Source organism: Triticum urartu, chromosome 2A (assembly GCF_056163025.1).
Source record: "Triticum urartu cultivar PI428250 chromosome 2A, HENAU_Tu73, whole genome shotgun sequence".
Lineage (NCBI taxonomy): Eukaryota > Viridiplantae > Streptophyta > Magnoliopsida > Poales > Poaceae > Triticum > Triticum urartu.
In genome coordinates, this window is record NC_141874.1 from 386,098,513 (window position 1) to 386,114,972 (window position 16,460).

Here is a 16,460-nt window from a genome sequence, read left to right on the forward strand (position 1 = left end):
CATATAAGAATTAAGAGAAGAACCAAATATTATTCATAGATAAACTTGATCATAAATCCACAATTCATCAGATCTCGGCAAACACACCGCAAAAAGTATTACATCGAATAGATCTCCAAGAACATCAAGGAGAACTTTGTATTGAGAACCAAAGAGAGAGAAGAAGCCATCTAGCTAATAACTATGGACCCGAAGGTCTGTGGTAAACTACTCACACATCATCGGAGAGGCTATGGCGTTGATGTAGAAGCCCTCCATGATCGAATCCCCGTCCGGCATATTGCCGGAAAAGGCCCAGATGGGATCTCGCGGGTACAGAAGGTTGCGGCGGTGGAAAAGTGGTTTTGTGGCTCCCCCTGATGTTTTTAGGGTATGAGAGTATATATAGGTGAAAGAAGTACGTCGGTGGAGCTCCATGGGGCCCACGAGGGTGGAGGCCTGCCTACCCCCCCGGGCGCGCCCTCCTATCTCGTGGCCGCCTCACGGACTTCCAGACTTCCACTCCAAGTCTCCTGGTTTGCATTTGTTCCAAGAAAGATCCTCGTGAAGGTTTCGTTCCGTTTAGATTCCGTTTGATATTCCTTTTCTACGAAACACTGGAATAGGAAAAAAACAGAAACTGGCACTAGCCCTCTGGTTAATAGGTTAGTCCCAAAAATAATATAAAAGAGCATATTAAATCCCATTGAACATCCAAAATAGATAATATAATAGCATGGAACAATCAAAAATTATAGGTATGTTGGAGACGTATCATGCATCCCCAAGCTTAATTCTTGCTCGCCCTGAAGTAGGTAAACGATAAAAACAAAATTTTTGATGTGGAATGCTACCTAACATAATTTTCAATGTAATTTTGTTTATTGTGGCATGAATGTTTAGATCCAAAAGATTCAAGACAAAAGTTTAATATTGACATAAAAATAATAATACTTCCAGCATACTAACCAAGCAATTATGTCTTCTCAAAATAACATAGCCAAAGAAAGCTCATTCGTACAAAATCATATAGTTTGGCCATGCTTCATTTTCTTCACACAAAATGCTCCCATCATGCACAACCCCGATGACAAGCCAAGCAATTGTTTCATACTTTAGCATTCTCAAACTTTTTCAACTTTCACGCAATATATGAGCGCGAGCCATGGACATAGCACTATAGGTGGAATAGAACGGTGGTTGTGGAGAAGACAAAAAGGAGGAAGATAGTATCACATCAACTAGGCGTATCAATGGGCTATGGAGATGCCCATCGATAGATATCAATATGAGTGAGTAGGGATTTCCATGCAATGGATGCACTAGAGCTATAAGTGTATGAAAGCTCAACAAAAGTAACTAAGTGGGTGTGCACCCAACTTTCTTGCTCACGAAGACCTAGGGCAATTTGAGGAAGCCCATCATTGGAATATACAAGCCAAGTTCTATAATGAAAAATTCCCACTAGTATATGAAAGTGATAACATAAGAGACTCTCTATCATGAAGATCATGGTGCTACTTTGAAGCACAAGTGTGGAAAAAGGATAGTAACATTGCCCCTTCTCTCTTTTTCTCTCATTTTTTTGTTTGGGCCTTCTTTTTTTATGGCCTCTTTTTTCATATGGAGTCTCATTCCGACTTGTGGGGGAATCATAGTCTCCATCATCCTTTCCTCACATGGTACAATGCTCTAATAATGAAGATCATCACACTTTTATTTACTTTCAACTCAAGAATTACAACTCGATACTTAGAACAAAATATGACTCTATGTGAATGCCTCCGGCGGTGTACTGGGATGTGCAATGAATCAAGAGTGACATGTCTAAAAAATTATGAAAGGTGGCCATGCCATAAATACGATATCAACTACATGATCATGCAAAGCAATATGACTATGATGAAGCGTGTCATAATAAACGAAACTGTAGAAAGTTGCTTGGCAAAATATCTCGGAGTGGCTATGGAAATGCCATAATAGGTAGGTATGGTGGCTGTTTTAAGGAAGGTAAATGATGGGTTTATGGTACCGGCGAAAGTTAGGTGACACAAGAGAGGCTAGCAATGGTGGAAGGGTGAGAGTGCGTATAATCCATGGACTCAACATTAGTCATAAAGAACTCACATACTTATTGCAAAAATCTACAAGTCATCAAAACCAAGCACTACGCACATGCTCCTAGGGGGTAGATTGGTAGGAAAAAACCATCGCTCCTCCCCGACCGCCACTCATAAGGAAGGCAATCAAACAACACCTCATGCTTCAAATTTGTCACACAACAGTTACCATACGTGCATGCTACGGGACTTGCAAACCTCAACACAAGTATTTCTAAATTTCACAATTACTCAACTAGCACGAATCTAATATCACCATCTTTATATCTCAAAACAATTATCAAGTATCAAACTTCTCATAGTATTTAATGCACTCTATATGAAAGTTTTTATTATACCCATCTTGGATGCCCATCGTATTAGGACTAATTTTATAACGAAAGCAAATTAGCATGCTGTTCTAAAAGACTCTCAAAATAATATAAGTGAAGCATGAGATATCAATAATTTCTACAAAATAAAACCACCACTGTGCTCTAAAAAGATAAAAGTGAAGCACTAGAGCAAAATTATCTAGCTCAAAAGATATAAGTGAAGCACATAGAGTATTCTAATAAATTCCGATTCATTTGTGTCTCTCCCAAAAGGTGTGTACAGCAAGGATGATTGTGGTAAACTAAAAAGCAAAGACTCAAATCATACAAGACACTCCAAGCAAAACACATATCATGTGGTGAATAAAAATATAGCCTCAAGTAAAGTTACCGATGGATGAAGACGAAAGAGGGGATGCCTTCCGGGGCATCCCCAAGCTTAGGATTTTGGTTGTACTTGAATTTTACCTTGGGGTGCCTTGGGCATCCCCAATCTTAGGCTCTTGACACACCTTGTTCCAAAATCCATCAAATATTTACCCAAAAACATGAAAACTTCACAACACAAAACTTAACAGAAGATCGCATGAGCTCCGTTAGTATAAGAAAGCAAACCACCACTTTAATGTACTGTAATTAACTCATTCTTTATTTATATTTGTGTTAAACCTACTGTATTCCAACTTCTCTATGGTTCATACCCCCCGATACTAGCCATAGATTCATCAAAATAAGCAAAGAACACACGAAAAACAGAATCTGTCGAAATAGAACAGTCTGTAGCAATATGGAGGTTTCAAATAATTCCATAACTCCAAAAATTCTGAAAAATTAGGACGGCATAAATAATTTGTATATTGATCTACTGCAGTTTTAATTGGTATTTTATTGCTCTCTGGTTAAAAATGAAAATTATTTCTGTAAGCGCATACTTTCTGTTTTTTCAGCAAGATCAAACAACAATCACCCAAGAAGATCCTAAAGGATTTACTTGGCACAAACACTAATTAAAACATAAAAACACAATCATAACAGAGGTAAATAAATTATTTATTACTAAACAAGAACAAAAAGTAAAGAACAAAAATAAAGTAGGGTTGCCTCCCAACAAGCACTATCGTTTAATTCCCCTAGCTAGGCATAAAAGCAAGAATAGATCTAGGTATTATCATCTTTGGTATGCAATCCTTGAATTGAACACTCATACTCCTTAGGAGGTTCTTTGTTTTCGTTGAAGATGAAACTTCTAGGCAAGAAATCAAGATATTCATTTGTAGCAAAAGGTTCCTTAATGATAGAGAAAAGGTTGGGGTGACAACTTATTGATTTGTGATCTTCATTCTCCTTACTAGAGGATTCACCCTTATTTTTAGGAACATGCATAAAATTGGCAACTTTGGTAGGAGGAGGGTTTGAGGTGTTTCTAACGGCCAAAAGAGCAGACCCCAAGTTGGTAATAATATCCTCAAGCTTATCAATTCTAGTAGAATCTTGATCTATCTTTTCATTAACTATGGGTTCCTTTTCCCTAAAAAAATTCAGAGTACCTCCTACCTTAGATCCATATTGGGTAATTAGGTTGTGAATCTTTTCGTCCAAATTCTCGATCAACTCTACGGTGGCAATTTTATTTTCAATAATATCAAGCCTTTGGATCACATGTTCCAAGGTTAAAATAGTTCCATTGACCAAAAGAGGTGGTGGGCCTAACAAATCTAACATAGCATTATAAGAATCAAAAGTATGGCTACCTAAGAAATTCCCTTCGGTAATGGTATCAAGAATATATCTATTCCATGGGGTGATGCCAACATAAAAACTACGAAGAAGAACTGAAGTAGATTGCTTTCTAGTGGATCTATTTTGATCATTGCAAATTCTATACCAAGCATCCTTTAGATTTTCTCCCTCCCTTAGATTAAAATTAAGAACTTCATTATCGGGAGTACTAACAATGATAGAAGGACTAGCCATGACGGCGAAACAAACGATCTAACACACGGACACACAAGAGGCAAGCAAAAAGAGACGAACGGAAAAGGAGCAAATAAAATGGCAAAGGTGAAGTGGGGGAGAGGAAAACGAGAGGCGAATGGCAAATTATGTAATGCAAGGGAGAAGAGTTTATGATGGTAGTTGGTATGTCTTGACTTGAGCATAGATCTCCCCGGCAACGGCGCCAGAAATCCTTCTTGCTACCTCTTGAGCATGCGTTGGTTTTCCCTTGAAGAGGAAAGGGTGATGCAGCAAAGTAGCGTAAGTATTTCCCTCATTTTTTGAGAACCAAGGTATCAATCCAGTAGGAGATAACATGCAAGTCACATAGTACCTGCACAGACAATCAAGAACCTCGCAACCAATGCGATAAAGGGGTTGTCAATCCCTTCACGTTCACTTGCGAAAGTGAGATCTGATAAAGTGAGATCTAGGTATTATCATCTTTGGTATTTTGTTGTATAGATTGGAAAGTAAATATTGAAAAATAGTAAACAAGATGCGATGTAAATAAAAAGAGATGCAATATAATACGAAAGAGACCTGAGGGGCATAGGTTTCACTAGTGGCTTCTCTCATGATAGCATGTATTACGGTGCGTGAACAAATTAATGCGGAGCAATTCATAGAAGAGCGCATAGTTATGAGAATATCTAGGCAATGATTATGAATATAGGCATCACGTCCGTGTTAAGTAGACTAAAATGATTCTGCATCTACTACCATTACTCCACACATCGACCGCTATCTAGCATGCATCTAGAGTATTAAGTTCATAAGAACAGAGTAACGCTTTAAGCAAGATGACATGATGTAGAGGGATAAACCCAAGCAATATGATATAAACCCCATATTTTATCCTCGATGGAAACAATACAATACGTGCCTTGCTGCCCCTACTGTCACTGGGAAAGGACACCGCAAGATTGAACCCAAAGCTAAGCACTTCTACCATTGCAAGAAAGATCAATCTAGTAGGCCAAACAAAACCGATAATTTGAAGAGACTTGCAAAGATATCAAATCATGCATATAAGAATTCAGATATGAACCAAATATTATTCATAGATAAACTTGATCATATATCCACAATTCATCGGATCTCGGCAAACACACCGCAAAAAGTATTACATCGAATAGATCTCCAAGAACATTGAGGAGTACTTTGTATTGAGAACCAAAGAGAGAGAATAAGCCATCTAGCTAATAACTATGGACCCGAAGGTCTGTGGTAAACTACTCACACATCATCGGAGAGGCTATGGTGTTGATGTAGAAGCCCTCCGTGATCGAATCCCCGTCTGGCAGATCACCGGAAAAGGCCCAGATGGGATCTCATGGGTACAGAAGGTTGCGGCGGTGGAAAAGTGGTTTCATGGCTCCCCCTGATGTTTTTAGGGTATGAGAGTATATATAGGCGAAAGAAGTACATCGGTGGAGCTCCATGGGGCCCATGAGGGTGGGGGTGCGCCTACCCCCTAGGCGTGCCCTCCTAACTCGTGGCCGCATCACGGACTTCCAGACTTCCACTCCAAGTCTCCTGGTTTGCGTTTGTTCCAAGAAAGATCCTCGCGAAGGTTTCGTTCCGTTTGGATTCTGTTTGATATTCCTTTTCTATGAAACACTAAAATAGGCAAAAAAAACAGGAACTGGCACTAGGCCTCCGGTTAATAGGTTAGTCCCAAAAATAATATAAAAGAGCATATTAAAGCCCATTAAACATCCAAAATAGATAATATAATAGCATGGAACAATAAAAAATTATAGATACGTTGGAGACGTATCATGCGGCAGCAATCCTTGGTGGCGAGAAGCGAGATGATCTCCTTAAGGATGATTTCTGGAGATTCTACTGGTTCCTCAGATCCGGGTGGGGGGGGGCTCGCCGCTTCTCCCCGCGATGCCGGGTGCGGGTTCTACAACCGGCGTTGCCGTTGGCGGGAGCCTCATCTTCTTGGCGCTGGGGCCAGCCAACCCCATTTTCCTGGTGGGCGTTGCGCCGAGCTCACGGGTTTGAGCATAGTAGCCAGAGACAAACCTAGTGGCAGTGCGAGTGCGGAAGAAGGAGAGCTGGGGTTTTTTGTAGGAGTGGAAGAAGAGGAGCATGTGTTTTCTGTACGAGTGAGGAAGAAGGTGAGCGGGGGTTTTCTGGACGAGTGAGGAAGATGGGGAGTGGGGGTAATTGGGGGGAGACGGAAGCGGGAGATCAACCTGCATTATAATTGGAAGCGAGGAGGAAGGAGGGTTTTTCTAGGATCATCCCCTCTTCAAGAAATATGGGCTTCTCCTCGCAAAGAACAAAAATAAATGGGCTTTAAGATGGATAGGCTTTTGTATCGGCCTAGTCGGTTGCCCGTGTTTCGTACTGGAGGGCCTTGTGCTAGAGGCAGCCCGAGACACTCTCCAGCTTATTGCCCATTCGAAAGAAAAAAAGAGACGCCTCCAGCTTATGGCTACTCATCGGTAACCTTTTTCAACTTGGCATCCACCAAATTAGAGGATGCGGTACTGGATGCAGACACTAACACTGGTCGCGTAGCGCAGCAAAGTTAGGAGTCAAATAACAGGCCTACAATATACTTACTAGATTGTGAAGGTTCACAGGCTAGTCAACATTCACATTAAACTAAGCTTTAGAAGATACTGTATGCATACTAACATTCAGAAGAACAAAAGTTCAGCATGTTTATGCATCTCAATGATTCACCATACTATAACCAATACAAAGTTGTGAGAAGGTGTGGAAATAAAGAAAATCGGTCGATGCTTCTCTGAGCAAAGGGCCTCCCTACGCACGCATTAATTTCCTGGGTATGCTTGTTTCTTCTCAATATTACGAGCACTTTGAGCATGTTGGCAACTCCACAGCTAGCTAGCTGCCTCATCTTGCAATTGATGCTGACACATTTGCAACAAACACATGAGGCAATAGAAATGACTCAACATGAATCCATATTATGCAGTTCCCCTGAAATCATGTTCATTGTCCTGAATCCGAAAAGATAGGAAAACAATAGCTATACTTAAACGGTGTTGCAAAACAATAGCACACATCAATAGCTCGGCATGACGAAACACGATCATCTAGACGAAGGGGATACTGACCTGCCTGAGGAACATTATATATAATTTCATAAGTCCTTGGTTGATTTCCACCTTCGGCCGCACTGCTTGTTTGCTCCTCCACACATGACAAGATCGTTCTGCACTACAATCAGCAAGTCAACGTACGAATAATCTTATTTCATCTTGCGGTGGTCATTGTACCTAGTTATGAATGTAGGAATACCTGGACCACCATGAGGTTATCTGACAGCAAGTAGATGCAGCCATATAAATTTTGTGTGGTGCTACCAAAATTGAGGTTTGTATCCCTTCCCGTTATGAGAATTCTTCTTGAAGTTGGTAGAATGTGATGGCTTGTTCTTTGCATCAAACTTGCCTTTCCCCTGAGATTTATTCGTGTTGTTTTGGGGCTGGTTGGCTTGGAAGTTCTTCTCGTGTACCATGTGGGCACTAGAAGCTCCCTCAGCGACCCGAGCACATGTGTCTTTTGCTCTCGCCTTCTCCTCAAAATCAAGAGTGCTAATGAGATCCGAAACGGAAAACTCATGTCTCTTGTTTTTCATAGAAGTAGAAAAATCATTCCACGAAGGTGGAAGCTTGGCAAGGATGGTCCTAGCAACAAATTTGTCTGGCAACACACACTTAAAGTACTCAAGTTCCTTAGCGAGTGACTGTATCTCATGAGTTTGCTGAACAACAGAGCGCTCATCAGTCATCTTGTAGTCACAGAATTGCTCCATGATGTACAACTCGTTGCCAGCGCCCGAGGCCCCAAACGCGGCCTCGAGCGTAGCCCACATGTCTTTGCTACTGTCAAACGACATATATGAATCCACAATGGAATCGTCAAGAACACTCAGCAGGGCGGCTTTGAAGAGGGTATCCATGTTCTCAAAAGCTTCCTGCTGTGTAGGATTAAGATCGCCCTCGGGCTTACCCATAATGGCGTTATAGCAGTACATGATCTGAAACCAATATACTGCTCTTGTGCGCCACCTTTTATATTGCACCCCCTTAAAAGTAGGTGGCTTCAAAAGCGCAGCAAAACTAGTCAGAGTAAATTGCCTATATTCAGGTTTTTGGATTGGATTGTTGAATATATGAGCAATTTACTATGAGATTTAAACCAAATCAATAGTAAATAGATCATGATGACAATTGCAAAGATCAAAGTAATGATGCAGACTAAAGTAGGAGGACAGAATCACATACTGTACAGTGGGAGCAGAACCGTTGTGGTTGATGTTGTCACTCATGTCATTGATGAAGAGGTTACCGAGGTCGGGGAAGAAGGTTGTCATCAAGTCGTCGCTGGCAGCAATCACAGGAGTGTGCTCCCCAAAAAACCTGATCGCCCCTCTCCCGTATAGGATCACGAAAGGCGGGGTTCGGAGGAATGTTGTCCATTCTCGCGGTGCAGGCCAGAAGGAGGGATGGAGAAGAATTGTGTGGCGGTGCTAAGATCTGCAACGATGCGAAACCATATGATACAGCGGCGGCTAGGGTAGAGCCTGTCAGGTCGGTCGTGCGAGTAAGACCAAGTATAATACTAGGCCTTTGGCCCAAACCCCATGTCCAAGTCAATAATAGCCCCACTATCCAAAAGAATCAGAAATGGCTGAGTAATTAAGGCATCCTTTAATTATTAATTAATGATTTAATAAATTTTCAGACCAACAAAAATATAGACCACGTGGATAGCTTTTGTCCTTGGGCAGGCTCATTCCTGAAGAGTGCGCGTGTAGGTTTCCTATTATCATGCTCATGCAAATGCTAGAATAGATCACATTATAAAGTGTCACACTCACCTAGCAGTATGGGACTAAACTTTAGTCCCACTCACACCACACTTAGAGCATGATTAATAGTATAGCCAACATCCGGCTATATGAAGTGACACATCATCTAGAACCAACCTAATAGCCTGCTAGTACAATAGTTAGTCCCTTTAGTCTAATACTATATCATTAATAATGTCCCCACCTTTTGTCTCACAAAGTATGTTGGAGCTCCTGCTACAACCGGCTACAAGTTTACAACCCGCTTCTCTTCTCTCTCCTTCAACTAAGCACAAATACTATATTTAAATCCTTATAGCATGCTTATGTCATCTAATTGTAGTACTTTCTCTAAAGTTACTCTCCACTGTGTAGTCTGAAATGCCAGGCGTGCAGCGGGCGGTGCCCTCGATCAGCGTGCCGCTTCAATGACGGAAGAAGTGAGAGGTCGTGTCGCCCTGACTTGCCATCAATGTGGAGCGGCAGGCTCAGTTAGCACCGGGCGGGAAGCGCGCGCAGCAGGGGTATGGTTTTTGTTCGGCCAAGAAGGTGAGAAGCCAACTTGGGATCGGTCCGAATGGGGAAATATCATGTTCTCCCATACTCACTAGTAGTTTCAAGCATATGACACTAGTCTATGTTACTACTCCTTTCCGGTTTATAGGGCTTATCTCAAAATCTTAGTTTCCATTTTATAAGGATCAATTTGGTTGTTCTCCATCACAAGTTTAGATTTCAAGGTGCATTAAATAATTGCATGCAAGTATTAAGAGAAAATTGACCAATGCATGTACTTTATGCATGCATGCATTGCAATTAATACAATGGTAAACATAAATTTTGGGGGAAAACAAGAGCATTAATTGGGTGCTTTTGCAAATTACAAAAAGTATTCCACCACTCATCATCTACCTTTGTTGGTGAGATTTTTGAATTGAGCCCTATAAACCGGAAAGGAGGGAGCCCTATAAACCAGAAAAGAGGGAGTAGTACAGTAATGTTATGGTGGCTTCATTTATTAGCTTGGAGACTCATCTTGTCTTGGTAAACACTATGTTATAGTAACATATTATGTTACCACTTCTCATCAACTACTTGCCACATAAGCAAAATTTTCTTGGAGTGCGCTAAGTGACTCCCACTATAACTAGTCATGCAAAGTGTGGGCTATGTAGAGGGCATAGTAAGCAATCTTCTCATCGTTCTGCGAGTTGACATGACACATCAAAGTAGTAGTTCGTTTTCAAAATGTACATCAAAGTACTAGTGTAGTACTCTCCAAAGAGGGCTGACCATGTCCATGGCTACCATCACATCCTGTGCTCCGTCATTGAGTATGTGCACGATCCACGTGCCATTCAAGAAAAAACTGCGTACGTTCCATTGAAGAAAAAAAATAAAAACAAACACGCCACCGCATCATGGTCGAACTTTGATTTGTCCATGCGTGGTTCCCGACCCTCCACTAAGTGAACAACTACCAAACGCATCAAATTATCACGTGAGATACCTCTTCATCCAGAAATGAGCTCCACCGTGTACCCGCACGCGTGTGTTAGGGAATGAGGCATAGAGTACGTGCGTCTGTGCATGCAATTTTTCTCTTCGTGCACGTACTCCTTTTTTTGTGGGTGATTCGTGCACGTACTCAGCCTACGTTGGTGACCGTTGGTGAGTCTCACTTATCTCTACATCTCAACATGTACATCTGCATCTACATATACACTACATCTACATATACCTCTACTATAGTAAAACAAGTTTTAAACATGAGACCAGCCATTTTCTTGCATGACACGACCAGCCCGTATCGCTTCTTTCTCCTCGTCTCTCTCAAGGTGCGTCCGGCAGGCGATTTTGCCATCGATTGAGGTCGGCTCGCTCACACTCGGTCCCACATATTATAAATCTAAAAATAATACTCTGACCAACGGACCATTGAAAGAAGTATATTTTTCACCCTCAAATGTAAGTTGATGGACAAATAACCCCCTAAAGTCAATTTTGGTATGATTTTTACCCTCAAATATCTAAAACCGGGTATATCACCCCCTTGAGCGGTTTTAGTGTTCACATGTTAGAGTTTAGGCGGTTTTGATTGTTGACTAGGAATTGACTAATTATTTACACTAATGAAATGGCAACGACGCCGTCGGAAGCCGCGGATGTCGTTGGAGATGTACCCAATGGACCCCGACCTTCCCTACGAGGAGAGGAGATTATGCGGGTGCCTTTCAAGCTCAAGGGGTCGTCGGGCTACCTCGTCGGCTGGTCGCCCACCTCATAGTGGGAGTAACTTAGGTAGTAGTAACATAGCGCACTCCAAGAAAATTTTTCTTATGTGGCATGTAGTTAATGAGGAGAGAGATGTTTAGAGTCACATAGTAATATGTTACAATATAAGTTACTCCCCACTATGACCAGCCTTGGCCTCTCCCAGTGCTCCACCATGTATAACTGCTAAGCCTACCACGTAGGCATAAAATATGATGTGGCAAGTTAATTAAGAAGAGATAGACTAGCTTGGTGACCCCGGGAAGAAACGGTGGAAAGACAGTTTTGAGTCTATAGCTAATTAAATGAAGCAAGCTTAGCAACAAAAAACTAAGCACCTATGCATTGGAGACTTGAGTTGCTAAGCCATTTAATGCACTTAGCACCTCATCTAAGCACATTTGCATTGGCAGGGGTCTTAATTTCATACGGTATCATAATATGATACTCAACTCTCTCTTTCTTCATTTAATTCTACGCCACCTCATCAAATTTTCCTACTACTAGTTGGCATGCATGATACTACTTATAATACTCCCATTACAACCAGCCTGGTAGAATTAAAATACCTAATCTAAATGGTTGCTGCCCGATCTCTTTGTCCTCCTCCAGCATTCGACAGAAGAAGAATCGTGCAAGACACCGGCGGTATTCGCCGGCGTCGCCTCGGCGGTGGCCTTCATGAGATGCAATCGGCGACAGTCGCCCGTGTTCTACTTCTCCTGATGATGGGGGCGGGCGGGGACGTGCTGCCCGTCACCTCGTCGACATCCACGTAGCCGCATCACCTCATCGACATCTGCAACAGCTTCTTTCTTTGCCTGCATGTCGCGGCTACGAGCGCGTCGACGGCAGATGGCACAGCCGCAGACACTGGAGGTGATGTCAGACGCGGCGGCGTTGAGGGCAGCGACGATGCCCGTGCTCCCCGACAAGCCGGCGTGGAGCAAGTCGGTGCTCTTCCTCGAGCTGTATTAGAGAGGCCAGCTGCGGAACCACGCGCTGGTTTAGTGCGGCAACTTCCTCTGACGGGCTAGGCGAGGTAGGTGGAGAAGCGAGCTGCCTCACACGTAACTGTTGGGCTCGACGGGCCACCTAGACGGCTTTTATGCCGGAGAACTGCTCTTCCTGCTCGTCAGATGCCGCCGAAAGAGTGGACAAAATGGTGGAAGGAGAAGCTTGGCCAGCGTCCTGCTCCTGAACCGACGTGTGTGGCCGGAGTTGGTTTCTCGCATTCCACACGGGTTTAAATGTAGGTTTTTGAATGCGGCGAGGAGGCGGGTATAGCTGGGAGTGCAGCGGGCAGCGCCCTGGGCTGGCGCGCCACTTCAAATGGCGGACGCGGCAAGAGGTCGCGTCCACCCTGCCCCCCTTGACCGTGGACCTTGATGGTGTACATCACCTCGTGTCCAGATCTAAGATGCCACGTGTACCAGATGAATGACTCCAAGCTCGACCACCGTGATGCAAGAGGTGCGAGCCGAGGAACACTGTTGGAGACACCCCCCTTAGACTAGCCACAATGGGTAGCATAGACACATATGTGTGGTAACATGCAACACTTCATTTATTAGGCTATAGACACATCTTGTTATTCACGTGCATTATGCGGTCGAGTGTGTGTGCATGCATGTGTTGTGTATGTGTGTTGTGTGCTCCATGCTGTTCGCGTATGTGCATGAGTTGGATCGGCACGAGTTAGTGTGTTGGCGTGTGTACATGTGTGGCTGCATGCGTCCTGTACATGTGTGGCTTCTTGCATGGTTATTAATATAAACTATAAAATATCTTCAACTTAGCATCCTGATGTATCGTCTCTAGTGGTTAGCAAAGACTTCATGTTCTTTTATTTGTTTATAGGTGGGCAGGCGGCAAAAACAGGGGAAAACATGCAAGGTTCCTTACAGATTCTCCTCCGCAAGGTTCCATGCTCCTTCTCGGTCATCGGGAATCTATGTTCTTCCACTCTTTTTTACGTGAGCTTTGTTCATCCTTTTGCCAACACGCGAGACATCTAGCATCAAGGTGCATGTGCCATGCAAGAAAATGGAGATATATAAGTAGTGCGTAAGTGAGTTGTGCACTTCGATGGCACCTACTATGCAATATTTTTTCTCCTCGATGGCACGTGAATAGTACATGTACTCAACAACGGACCACGGGATGGTAGCCATGACATGGTCAACCCTTTTTTGGAGAGAGTACGTACTAAATAACTTTGATGTGTCCCGTCAACTTGCAAAAAGACAAGAAGTTTGCTTACTACTCCTTCTCCCTCGCCAACGCATGCGTGGTGGCTCGCAGCACGAGGAGAAACTTTTGCGTACAAGCGGTGGACATGCAGCAGTTCATTTGGTGTTAGATTGCCAGCAGTTCATTCGACTTTCGGAAGAGGCGAAGAGCCAAGTGCAAGCTCACCTGGTCATAGTGGGAGTAACATAGGTAGTAACATAGCACAGTCCAAGACAAGTTTGCTTATGTGGCATGTATTTAATGAGGAGAGATGTGTTTAGAGTAACATAATATGTTAATACCGTAACATAGTGCTTTCCAGGAGAGGATGAGTCCACAAGATAATAATTGAAGCCAACTAGTATGACACTACTACTATGTTGCTTTGCATTATGGAGGTAGTAACTTAAACTAGTGTCATATGCATGACCTTGCGCTTGGCTCTTCGCTTCTTCCGGAAGTCGAATGAACTGCTGGCAATCTGACACCAAATGAACTCCTACATGTCCACCGCTTGTAAGCAAAAGTTTCTCCTCGTGATACGAGCCACCGCACACACGTTGGCGAGGGAGAAGGCATAGTAAGCAAGCTTCTCGTTGTTCTGCGAGTTGCCATGTGTTGGCAAAAGGATGAACAAAGCTCACGTCAAAAAAGAGTCGAAGAACATCGATTCCCGACGACCGAGAAGGAGCAAGGAACCTCGTGGTGGAGCGTCTGCACTCATAATATTTTATATTATTCAGCGATATAAAATCAACCAATCATCTCCACAGTGGACTGGAAGAGTACGAAACGCAGCCCAGTGTAGTTACATCATACTATATGGCTAACCCACACTATCACCATATTTCTTGGCCTCCGTGCGACACCTAGCTCTAGTAATCCAGCAACCCGTATCGCTTCTCGCTCCTCGTCTCTCTCAAAGTGCGGCGGGCTAGCGTTTTTGTCGTCTATTGAGGTTGGTTAACTTATCACATGTTAGCGACATGCCAAGAGCATTCTAAAAAAATATTGTACTCTATTGTTATGCCAAGAAGAGGAAGCTCTTTGACCAGTGGACCAAACGAGACAGGCGTGCCGTGCCATGAGTGGGTCCAGTTTCTCGTTTTGATCTCGTTTAGAACACTTGGTTTTGACTATTGATAAGATGTTATATAGGGCCTAATGTATTCTTCGAGGATGCCTTTGACTATTGATAAGATTTTATATAATTTGAAAATCATACCATTCGAAGATCCTTTCACGTTCTGTTTTCACAAAAAAGATCCTTTCACGTACGAATTTGACTGTATGCTTTGAGCAACTTGCATGTCCCATACTGCTCCTGTTTGGATACTCTAACTTAGATAGAGGTTATACTAACTCATGACTAACCCTGAACTAACTGTAGCCAAAGAAGTGTTTGGGTGACAGGCTTAGATTGACAATAAATGCACTTGATGGAGAGAGAAAACTGATTTTTCAGTGGGCCCAATGAGAACTATCTCCAATTAGCACCTCTTGGGTGGGATAGTTTTTTTGGTGGGTTCGATGCAACTTGCTCCAATTTAACCCTCATGCTTGGATACTTTAGGGCTATTTGAGCCCCAACTAGCTCAAACTAACTCTAACCCATGGATCCAAATAGGGCCAAAGTTAGTCTCGGAAAACGCATTAAGCCCTATATACATGGACAGACGGAGTACATGATACTACCAAACGCTCACCGTTAGTAGTAGTTCATTGGTTGGTTTCGATTTTTGATTCAGTTGTTGTGCTGCTACCGCCAATATTCACGTGTGGTTGTTTCTAGAGTAAAAAGGAGGTACTACTACTTACTATGGGAAAGATGAAGTCATGGTTGCTTTGCCCGAGCAACTTATTGCTCTGGGAATATGGGAGTACCAACGGATTCAAGGAACAGAGACATGATGCACTACAAAAAAAGACACATCCGTGACATTTTGGGCCGAACGAAAAAAATTCTGTCATACATATGACAATTCTATGATGATAATTGTGACAAAACCCGGTATCATCATAGATGTGGTGGGCTCCTACTTCTATGACAACAAATCATGATAGAAAATGGGCTTTTCGTCCTGGGCGGGCCGGAGACGCAGCTGCATGACATTCTTTGGGCCGTCCATGACGGAAAAAACCATGGTAGAAGCGAGGGGGAGGAAAATTTCAGGGAGTTCCCGGTTACGGTGGGAGGTCGGGGGCCGAGCGATGCGCGTTTCTCTCGTACACATACGCACGTGTGTGCCAGGCGTTGGCTCTAACTGAACCCGAGCAGGCGCTGGGCTCTAACTGAACCCGAGCGATTGCACTGTAGGCTACGCGTTACTGAACCCAAGCGATCGATGGATGGCTGTTAACTGAACCCGATCGAGCGATTCCTTCGCTACTGCTACTAACTGAAGCCGATCGATGTTGCCTCTGGGATGAATAGTGAGCGTTGCGGGGGGTTTGGATGAAAAGTGAGCGGTGGCATTGCCTCTGGATGAACAGGACCCCATGGTGTGGTGGAGAGCTGGATGAACAGTAGACGGTGGAGGGGTGCCCGTGGAGGGGTGGTTGAATAGGACCCCGTGGTGTGGAGGGCTGGATGAACAGTAGACAGTGGAGCGGTGGTTGAACAGTAGCCGGTGGAGTAGCGCGCGGTGGAGGCTGGATGAACAGGAGCCCGTGGAGGCTGGAGGAGGTCGACGGTGGAGATGA